Here is a 12,283-nt window from a genome sequence, read left to right on the forward strand (position 1 = left end):
GTCCCTCACGAGTCCTGAATGACAGGGGACCAACTGGACGGCAGTCTCCTAACTGAGTATACGTGCGGGAAGGACAGACAAGACAATATAACGGATAGTGAACGGACCGGGTCAAACCAAGAGGACAACGCAGTACAGAGGGATAAGTAAAGAAAGGTCAGGAGAAGCCCGGGGTCATAAATACCCGGAGAGTTGAGAAAGTACGAAAGGAGTCCGCAAAGAATAGTCAGGTGGAAGCCGAGGTCAATATACAGGAAGGATGACACATGTACAGGAGGAGCATGCAAAGGATCGTACAGGGAATCAGGATCAGGTAAGTACACAGGTATCCAAACAACTGCCATGAACCTAAAATTAACAGTCAACCTGTGGCCAGCAGGCTGCCTGTATTTATAGTGGGGCAGTGAGGGTCATGTGGACCGTGGCCAGCGTCACATGACCGACAGACCCGACCAGTCGAAGCACCGAGTGATCAGCTCGGCGCTCAAGGCAGACCTAGGAGCAGGGAGCCTCCCAGCTAGCAAAGCCGCCATGGGAATGAGGTCAAACACAGATCCTCACTCCCGAAGCTAAGCAGCAGGTCTGCGGCTGATGGGAGACCAAGTGTGCCTTCGGCACCCCGTTACACAGATGTTGTCCCTGGTCAGATTTGAAACCAAGGACCCCAGCGCTGCAAGGCACCAGTGCTAACCACTGAGCCACCAAGCTGACAAAAAGTGTTTGGGGGCTTTGGGAAGCACTGCAGATGTGTGATAAAAATATTCTGGGAACGATGGAGAAGACACAGAAAGCAAGCAGCTATAATCAAGGAATATAAAGCTTCATGCACATGACATTTTTTTTCTTCAGTGTGACGGGGCTAGTCACACGTAATTTTTTTTAATGGATCTTTGTGCACCCAATTTGATAATTTCATCGAAGTTCCTATTCTGGTCCTTTTCTATTGATGGGAGTGAGAAAAAATGGAATGCAGACAGAAGTCAATTTTTTCAGATATCCAATTTTTGGAATATGTGCATGAGGCCCTTATTAATATTCTGCCTCTGTTCAGTGCTGTGTTCACCAGTATGGTCTGTGACTGTGTAAAAACTGGTAAGACTGACCACTGTATTGTCATTGTATTACTGCAATTATTTATCTAAAGTATAGTGTTTTATATTAAATCATCAGTATGGTAGGTAGTATTAGTAACTAATTAGTGTTTAAGATATGGTGCTACCTACATTAGCCCTTGTATTGTGGTATTATTCTGTAATCACTGTATGGTGGTATTAATCATTCACTACATGGTGGTCATATTTGATCAGAAAAATGTTGGAATTAATCAGTCACTGTATTATTGAGTCATGATATCGTGTTATGATTTGTCAGTATATCTGTAGTATTAACTCAGTCACTCTTTGACTGGTTCATATACTCTGACTTTGTACTGGCATTAGTCAGTCAATCTGTATGGAAGCATTAATCAGTCACTAGGTAATGATAATATGCTGGTGATTAGTGATAGACGAACATCGGCCGAAACGGTTCGCGAACGCGATCGCACAAACACGATCAAATATTCACGAACCGCAATTTCGCTTTAATGGCAGGCAAACCTGAAAAACCTTCAGCTCATATTTGCAGCCACCAAATACTTAGTAGAAGTGTACAAATAGTCCCACAACATGGACAGTGACATACTAGAGGGGGATCAATGACAAAAATTCCAACAAAAAATATGTATCTTAATCAAGGGACATTTTTATGCATCTTAAAGGGAAATTCTCTGAAATGTGCCCTGTCGGAGCCTAGAGAAATGTCATTTTAGGCCACGGTAGTACCGGCCTTAAAAATTAGGCATTCACCTGACATAAAAGAAATTCTGATTATGTGGCTCGAGGTACATTATGCGGTCAATGGACAAAAATTTTACCGTAGGCCACTGGACTACAGGCCCCAAATATTAGGCATTCACCGGACAGAAAAGATCAAGTGATTATGTGGCCGGAGGTATATTACACGGTCAATGGATATCCATTTTACTGCAGGCCAGTCCAAATACAGGTCAAATACATATGTTTAAAAAAACGAAAAATATAAAATTGGATTAAAAACATGGCTAACGAAATCCCCCCCCCTTGAAAAAAAAAACGAATGATAATAGTTGAAATTCGATAACACGTGGTCGTCACTGGTGTTGAATTCCTCCGAGGCCGCAACAATATTCATTTAGCGTACATAAAAGAACAAGTAAGTATGTCGCTGGAGGTAGATTACATGGTCATTGGATGTCAATTTTCCAGGAGGCCAGGGTACTACAGGCCCCAAAAATTATGCATTCAGCGTACATAAATGAACAAGTAAGTAAGTGGCTGAAGGTAGATTACACGGTCATTGGATATCAATTTTCCAGCAGGCCAGCGTACTACAGACCCCAAAAATTATGCATTCAGCATACCTAAAAGAACAAGTAAGTAAGTGGCTTAAGTAGATTACACAGTAATTGGATATAAATTTTTCAGCAGGCTAGTGTACAACAGGCCCCCAAAAATTATGCATTCAGTGTACATAAAAGAAAACAAGTAAGTAAGTGGCTGAAGGTAAGATTACATGGGCATTGGATATCAATTTTCCAGCAGGCCAGTGTACTACAAGTCCTCAAAAATTATGCATTCAGCGAACATAAATAAAACCAGTAAGTATGTGGCTGCGAGGTCTATTGGATGGTCAATGGATATCAATTTTACTGAAGGCCAATACAAATAGAGGTCAATACATAGGTGGTTGAATTCCTCTGAGGCCCAAAAAAAACTAGGCATTTCAAACGGACAGAAAAGGCCCCTTTTATGCCGCTGTATTTAGCTAAGACGGATATTTGTGGGCTGGCATAAAGAAATTCAATCTAAACCTGGTCGTCACAGGTGTTGAATTCCTCCGAAATCCATGCCTACATTCATGTTTAGAAATGTGAGGGTAGTCCACACCTGTTGTGAGCTAGGTGAGTGTGCTTATCGGTCATGATCCCCCCTGCTGCGCTGAACGTCCTTTTGGACAGGACACCGGACGAGGGGCAATCCAACAGTTCCATGGCAAATTGTGCCAGCTCTGGCCACAGGTCAAGCCTGCACATCCAGTAGTCCAGGGGTTCCTTGCTTCTCAGAGCGTCCACATCGGCCGTTAACCCGATGTAGTCGGACACCTGTCGGTCTAGGCTTTCCGTGAGGTTGGATCCGGAGGGAGGCTGTTGATGGGTTGGCTGCAAGAATGATCTCATATCCGAAGTGACCAACACATATTTAAACTGCCCTCTTCTTGCATGCGCTGTTGGATTGGTACCCCCAACTGTTTCTCTGTGAGTGGAAATTCATCTGCCAGCGCCCGAAAAAGCAGAATGCAGCATTTCTCAAAGTAAGGCCTAGAAGTGCTGCATTCTTGCAGCCCTCTGTGATGCTGGTAACATGATCGCCATTTTGTGTTTGTACTGGGGGTCTAAGTACGTTGCCACCAAGTACTGGTCCTTGGCCTTTATGCTTTGTATACGGGGGGTCCATCCGATCAAAACACTGGAGCATGAAGGCGCACAATTGTCAACTAAACAAAGACCGGTGGAGTGGCCTTGCTCCTCCCCCCCAGCCACGGACAACACCAGGGATCCCAGCAACGTTTAAAGCATGCTCTTCTTGCTTCTCCTCTGCCCCGGCACCATCCTTCTCTGACTCCTCTTCAGACCCTGTTGACTTGTCTCAGATGGAGTAGCCCCCCTGGGAATTCATCCAGCATTGCGACTTCCTTCATCTTCCTGCTCCTGCTCCTCGACGGCTTGAACCAATGACACGACGCAATGAACGGTCAGACAAGAAGGCGTAAGTTACGATGTCACTGATGGCGCCCTGGCTGCGACTAACCAGTTTGGTTGATCTCATCAAATGGCCACAGAAGTCTGCATGCGCAGCTACCTGGCGAGGTGAAAAAAAAAACAAGCTCCCAGAACCTGTCGTGCTGCAGAGTTCGTATAAGTAGTCATTAACTGCACGTTTCTGCTGGAGCAGCCTATCAAGCATATACAAGGTGGAGTTCCTTCGGGTCGGGGCAGTCACAAATCAGACGTCTGTTGGGCAAGTGGTGTCGCTGCTGAACGTCAACTTGGTGAGCCATGGGCGCGTAAGATTTTTTTAAAATGGCCAGAGATTTTTCTGGCTGCCGCAAGACGTCCGAGGACCCGGGGTTATTTGGCAAATCACTGCACGGACTAAGTTTTAGGACGTGTGCCAATGCACGGCACATGTGTCATTTTGTCCGGTTTCAGCAGGCTCAGCAGATTGGCAACCGTTGTCGCACACACACTTTACCAGCTGCTCAATTTCTGCAGGTTTAGTCACTGATCGGTCTGTGACTGCAAAGCTGAAAGGAGTGCAGGACCAGTGTGGCTCTTGGCTTCCAAGCACAACAGCCACAGCACAGCATGGCTACATCTCACCTGGCACGTCGAATAATTTTCTGTGGAGCTAGGGGGGCGCATGATGAAGAGGCGGTTAGCAGTGGAAAAGGAGGAGTCAGCCGAGGAGGACACGAGGATGGAGTAGGAGGAGGAGAAGAAGAGGCAGGCCTGCATGCAATCCGTGGCGGTAAAACCAAATCCACACTGGAGCCACGGGTTGCATGCTTGATGGCCATCAGAAGGTTCACACAGTGGGCAGAAAAAGTTATGTACCTTCCCTGCCCGTGTTTGCTAGTTCCGACAAGCCGGTGGTCAGCCGTTGGGCAAGAGGGTTATCCGGCGCCATCACCTTTTTTGGCTCGAACATTTGGGCCACGGAAGCCTGCCTTTTGCCAGATGAACGTGACGAAAGCACGGTGGAAGGTGGAGTGGAGGACAAATGGGAGGAGAGAGTTGAAGGGGAAGGAGAAGAGGCAGGACGTGGAGCACCAGGAGTGTGTCTTTGTGTGTTCTGACTGTGTTGCTCCCACTGGGCTCGGTGATGGGAGGTCAGGTGCCTTCTTAAGGCGTTCGTCCCTAGGTGAGTGTTGGGCTTACCGCGGCTTATGCATTGACAGCACAGGCTGCAGATGGCAACACTATTGTCAGCGTTAAAAAAAGCCCACACTGCGGAGCCATGTGCCGGCGTCCTAGCAGGTGCCAGATGTGACAGTGCACGGTGGATGGCTGGTTCCAGATACATTAGCAGTCTGCTGCTCCGTATCTCCCTCTGAACTCCTCTCCTATTCCTCTTTTTGTGGGGCAACCCACGTGACATCCATAGACACATCATTATCGTCCCTTCACCACCATTGACATTAGAGATCTTGGAGTAGGCAGCAAACAGCGGGGACCACCCTCCTTGGGCTGATCTGGGTACTGTTGTCAGACTGCTGGGTGGCGACCGTTTCATACCTCCTCTTCTGTTCCGATGCCAAGAATGGCTGCAAATCGGTAAGGTCTTGTAATGGATGGGAAAATAATTCTCTGACTCGAGTGGAGGGGACTATGGTGGTGGTAGTGGTGGTGTCTTTGGGGGGTGCACACAGCAGAGAGTGAAGAGGGTGCAAATAGAGAGGCATGAGGAGGGTGCAGAAGCGGAAGGCTGAGTGAGCCACTCAACCAAGTCTGGTGCGTCCTTTGATGTAATCGCACGCACCTTCTGCAACTTACCACTTAGGCTCCGGCCCCTACCACCCCTGCGGAATGCCCTGCCTCTTCCTCTGTCTATGATTTTCAAAATGATCCTGTGACAAAGGCCCCTATAGAACAGCAGTATTTGTGGAAGAAAGTATATCACACCCCTGCTTTAATCACTTTTTTTGGGGGGCAACTGGTATATCACACCAGTAGAAATTATTTGTTCCAATGTCGTTCGTCACTCTGTGTAGCTGAGGTAACGCAGCAAAACCGCAAACAAATGCTGCACTATGTAAATGCACTTTATATAAAGTATACTGTATTATTGGTATATAACACCCCTGCTTCAATCAATTTTTTGGGGGGGCAACTTGTATATCACACCAGTAGAAATTATTTGTTCAAATGTCATTTGTCACTATCTGTTGCTGAGGTAACTCAGCAAAAACGCAAACAAATGCTGCACTACCTAAATGCACTATATAGAAAGTATATTATTGGTATATAACACCCCTGCTTCAATCAGTTTTTTTGGGGGACAACTGGTATATCACACCAGTAAAAATTATTTGTTCCAATGGCGTTTGTCACTCTGTGTGGCTGCAGTATCGCAGCAGAACCGCACACAACTGCTGCACAATACAAATGCACTATAATATACTTTCTTTGTTAGAAAGTATATTATAAGTAAATCACACCCCTCAGTAAGTCACACCTATCGATAGCACACCTATACCAGTCCTTAAAGGACTTTTGTGGCCCTATTAGCTAGCGATTTGTGTCCCTAACAGTCTGTCCCTGCTCTACACAGCAACCTCTTCCTACACTGGCAAAAGACTGAATGTAAAATGGCGTCCAGATCAGGTTTATCTATAAGGTAGGGGGTATGTCCATGTGCTGAAACGTCTCAATTGGCTGTCCTGTACCACCTGATGGATGTGTCATGGGTCAAAGTTCTTCACAATGTAAAAGATATGGCGCCGGCGGGACATTGCCATATGTTCGCTTGTTCGGCCAACCGCGAACAAGCAAAGTTCAGCGCGAAACGACCGCCGCGGCGAACCGCCTAGGCCATCTCTACCTGTGATTTCATGGTGATACTATTCAGTCATTGTGTGTATTACTTAATTAGCATTAATAGTCGCAGTACAGATTTGTGTTTGTGACAAGCCAATTTATTTGATGGCTGAAGTGGGACAAATATTTTTGGATACAGATAGGAAAGGATGTAATTTGAATAACAGTTACAAACAGGATAACATCAATTTCTGAAGAATGACTACAATCTTGTTATATGTCGTATCTGCTAATTAAACAAATGTCTTGTTCATTCTTGACAGAAGACATTAGATTGAATTGTTTTGCTGAAGCCATGAACTAACATAGCCTTAAAGTATAACTGTCCTATTTTTTTTTGCGGAGTATTGGATTGTGGTGATATAATATCACCTTGGTGGCCCATATTTCAACTTTTTACTGTGTATCAATTACCCCTTAATTCCACATTTTTGTTCCCTGTACTGCCTAACTTTTACCAGTGCTTTAAATAGGGTTGCTAGGCATGGTCCGACGGAGCACGCAGCGTGCAGGGTCACATTACTGACAGCCAGGGACTGTAAGTAAATGATTAAAGCCAGGTCCTCCCCAGCAGCTGATAACAGTGCCTGGGCTGTGTGCCCTTCTCCCTGTCCCTGCGCTTGGCAGACGCTCCCTCACTCAGCAGAGCTGGAGAAGTAGAGTTGAAGCAGCGCAGAGCAGGAAAGGGAGATCTGCCATCTGCTCAGTGTATAAATGAAAGCAACATGTGGTAAAAAGGACCCCTTTGTGCTGCAGGAGATCAACCCTTTAGGGGGGAGGGCTCTGGTTACTGACACTTTTGGGGGGCTATTGTTACTGGCTAGTGAGGGCTGTGAGATTAGCCTCAGGGTGAGGGCAGTGGTGGCCATCTTAACCTAATAGTGAAATTGCAGTTTTATGCAGACTGGTTGCTAAGGGCTGAATCTTATTAAATATGGGGTAAGTCAGTCTAATAGTAACTGATTCTGGAATATCATGTTATTAGTAACTAATATATTGAAAATTGAAATTAGGGTCTCAATGTGACAGTTATCCTTTAATTAGTAATTGAGAATCGGAATATACCAAGTAAAAACAAACACAAGGCAACAGCACTGTGCAGACATTGGACATATGAACTAATGCTGTATTCACTATAAATGAATATGAGATACTTAGCATATATATTTCGATCAAAATAATTTGTGCCCATCCACCACAGTAAGGTGACCTCTCTACTGGATGGGATCCTACTCTATAATGACTTGTCTGCTTGTGCCATGTGGCCTCAAATGAATTTAGAGAGATTTACACCTCTAGCTATTTACTGCACTATTTAAAAAACAGCCTGTGGAAAGAAGGGTTGGTTAGGAGTGCGCAACCAAATGGAGGCAGCCCACATTTCCAGGAGGTTTGTTCTTATTCAATGCAGTATACAGGTTGGTTATAAAGTGTAGTGAGGCTGCATAAAAGTGTCAGACCATAAAGCAATAGTTCTCACAGCTGATATAGACTCACCGCTATACTGGAAAAACAATACTTGTATACAGAAAGCTGGGCACTCACTTATATTTGGAACCAAACAATATAATTTAATGTGCAATAAACAAGAAACGGCAATAAAACTCCATACAATAGAATCAGTGTCAAATCTATAAAAATTACAATACGTAAAATGCATAAAATATCGTTAAGAAAATCGTCCTGAGCTAAAATATACCATATAGTCTATCTTCTTACGATTTGAGGACCAAACTCATAGCATGTGTGCGGCGTCCCACTACACAGCCCAAAAAATCGTGTCCAAAGTTAATTCCAACCACAGCGATCTTACAGGGATATTGATATGCGTTAGTCCTGGGACACTAGTGTTGTAATGGTAATGAATACACTTACGTGTCCGCGATTTCACCCTTTCAATTATACTGCACTAATTCGCATCACGCGCTGACCTGCAGACGTGTATCGATGTCGGTTAGACCTTGAGACTGATGACGTCCTCACATGGCCGGGCGGGTGGTTCAATCTATCACGTCTTACGGCTTGTAGTTGGTGGTGACCCTGTGTTATTAACACTGCAAAAACACCTTAACGAACAAAAATCTACTTTTATTGAGTACAATTATTAAAATGTGATAATCATGACATCATATACTAGTAAGGAAAAACAACCGCACACAACCTCTAATACTCCCACAGAACATCAATAAAAGGAAGGAGGAAGGCAGTTTATACCTTTAAAAATTACCTGAACGAGGGTGGCCCGCAGCCAAAAATATTTGATGCATACTGCAATCCTTTATATGCTAAGGGCTCACCTAGGATCGTACCTATGGGTGACAAAAAACATGCCTAACTACATATGCATGTAACCTAAATACTAACATCTGGTAAACAATACCTAATTATGAACGGAGAATAGAGAGGTGGTGGCGCTCCTCGACGCGCGTTTCGCGTATTATGGCTTCCTCAGGAGGAGTGGTTGAATAGGGGAAAGTCATCACTTACCCCTTAGGGACCCATTGACGTATCGGTATGGCATGGATCCCGAGTCCTCCAGGACCCATGACTTACCGCTACGTCATGTATAGTTCCGATCACCGCTGCCCGGCGGGCGGTGATCGGAAACCTGGTGCCTGCTCAAATCATTGAGCAGGCACCTAGGCTAAATGCGCAGGGGGAAGGGGTCCCGTTGACCCCCCTGTGTTGGCGATCGCCGCAAACCGCAGGTCAATTCAGACCTGCGGTTGCGGCTTTTTATTGTTCGGGCGGCGGTAGTCGGTGGTGCCATCAGGTCCCCATGGGGCTGTGGGGGGGACCCGATGGCATGGAAGGCAGCGCGATGCCTTCCTGAGGCATTGCGCTGCCTTCCGGTGAAGAGCCTGTGAGATCCAGCCCCCTGGATCTCACAGGCCGGAAGCTGTATAAGTAATACACACTGTATTACTCATACAGCCAATGCATTCCAATACAGAAGTATTGGAATGCATTGTAAAGGATTAGACCCCCAAAAGTTCAAGTCCCAAAGTGGGAAAAAAAATTAATTAAAAAAAAAGTTGAAAAAAATTAAGTTTTTCCCCCCCAAAATTAAAAGTTTTAAGTAAAAATAAACAAAAACGTCATTTTCCCCAAATAAAGTTAAAAAAAATTGGTAAAAAATAAGGGGGGAAAAAGTATACATATTAGGTATCGCCGCGTCCGTATCGACCGGCTCTATAAACATATCACATGACCTAACCCCTCAGATGAACACCATAAAAAATAAAAAACTGTGCTAAATAAACAATTTTTTTGTCACCTTACATCACAAAAAGTATAACAGCAAGCGATCAAAAAGGCGTTTGCCCACCAAAATAGTACAATCTAACCGTCACCTCATCCTTCAAAAAATTAGCCCTACCTGAGACAATCGCCCAAAAAAAAAAAAAAAATATGGCTCAGAATATGGAGACACTAAAACCATCATTTTTTTTGTTTTAAAAAAGCTGTTATTGTGTAAAACTTAGATAAATAAAAAAAAGGATTCATATTTGGTATCGCCGCGTTCATATCGACCGGCTCTATAAAAATATCACATGACCCTAACCCCTCAGATGAACACCGTAAAAATTAAAAATAAAAACTGTGCTAAGTAAACAATTTTTTGTCACCCTTACATCACAAAAGTGTAATAGCAAGCGATCAAAAAGTCACACGCACCCAAAATAGTGCCAATAAAACCATCATCTCATCCCGCAAAAATCATACCCTACCCAAGGTAATCGCCCAAAAACTGAAAATATTATGGCTCTCAGACTGTGGAAACACTAAAACATGATTTTTTTTGCTTCAAAAAAGTGTTTTTTTGCTTCAAAAATCATTGTGTAAAACTTACATAAATAAAAAAAATGTATATATTTTAGGTATCGCCGCATCCGTGACAACCTGGTCTGCAAAAATATCACATGATCTAACCTGTCAGATGAATGTTGTAAATAACAAAAAATAAAAACGGTGCCAAAACAGCTATTTCTTGTTATCTTGCCTCACAAAAAGTGTAATATAGAGCAACCAAAAATCATATGTACCCTAAACTAGTACCAACAATACTGCCACCCTATCCCGTAGTTTCTAAAATGGGGCCATTTTTTTGGAGTTTCTACTCTAGGGGTGCATCAGGGGGGCTTCAAATGGGACATGGTGTCAAAAAAACCAGTCCAGCAAAATCTGCCTTCCAAAAACCTTATGGCATTCCTTTCCTTCTGCGCCCTGCCATGTGCCCGTACAGCTGTTTACGACCACATATGGGGGTGTTTCTGTAAACTATAGAATCAGGGCCATAAATATTGAGTTTTGTTTGGGTGTTAACCCTTGCTTTGTTACTGGGAAAAATGGATTAAAATGAAAAATTTGCCCAAAAATTGAAATTCTGAAATTGTATCTCTATTTTCCATTAATTCTTGTGGAACACCTAAAGGGTTAACAAAGTTTGTAAAATCAGTTTTGAATACCGTGAGGGGTGTAGTTTATAGAATGGGGTCATTTTTGGGTAGTTTCTATTATGTAAGCCTCGCAAAGTGACTTCAGACCTGAACTGGTCCCTAAAAATTGCATTTTTGAAAATTTCTGAAAAATTTCAAGATTTGCTTCTAAACTTCTAAGCCTTGTAACATCCCCAAAAAATAACGACTGCGGCGCATGACCAATCATAGGCCGCCACGTCATCTTGCTTCCGCCATCACCCCGAGGCTGACGCCAGAGAGGGCAATCAATGGGTGAAAGCGCAGATTGCCGTCGCTCACATCCAATCCTGAATGGGAGAAGGGCGGAAGCAGACGGGCGGACAGAGTGGCCATGCGCACTGATGACCTGTGAAACGAAGGGCAGGGACCTATCCATAAAGAGCAGTTTCGTATCTATACACAAGACTACATTATTGCCATTGGGCTCACACGAATACTAGTAATAGGGAATTTGACATACAGCTCAAAAATAATGATAAAAAAATATATGTATATGAGATAAATTACGGAACACATAATGGACAATTGATAAGTCCAAAAAAGTGCACAGTGCTATCCCTGAATTTATAAAGCGAGAACCCACATAAAATTATATACAATACATTTTTGAAGTGAACACAATAAAGTGCAAAGTGCTATCTCTAATTTTTGAAACAGGAACCAACATGTCATTATGTGAGCTACATATTGGAATACAATAAAGAAAGTGCAAAGTGCTATCCCTCACTGGGGTTGAAACCAATGAATAATAGTATACAAAAAGTTTAAAGTGCAAAAACAATATTGGCATAAGCATCATATGTCATAATAAAATTTTGCCTGAATAAAAAAGTGCATATGTGCAAAAATTAATACACGATGGAATAAGTGCATAATGCAATAAATACCGTATATACTCGAGTATAAGACGAGTTTTTTGGCACATATTTTTGTGCTCAAAAAGCCCCCTCGTCTTATACTCGAGTCTAGGTCTGTCTTAGCTCCGGTAATAGCAGGCAGTGCGGGGGGCGGCGCTCACTCACTGACGTCACGCGCCTGCGCTGCCTAGTGGGAGCAGGCGCGTGACGTCAGTGAGTGAACGCCGCCCCCCGCACTGCCTGCTATTACCGGAGCTAAGACAAAGTAA

This window comes from Bufo bufo, chromosome 4 (assembly GCF_905171765.1).
Source record: "Bufo bufo chromosome 4, aBufBuf1.1, whole genome shotgun sequence".
NCBI lineage: Eukaryota > Metazoa > Chordata > Amphibia > Anura > Bufonidae > Bufo > Bufo bufo.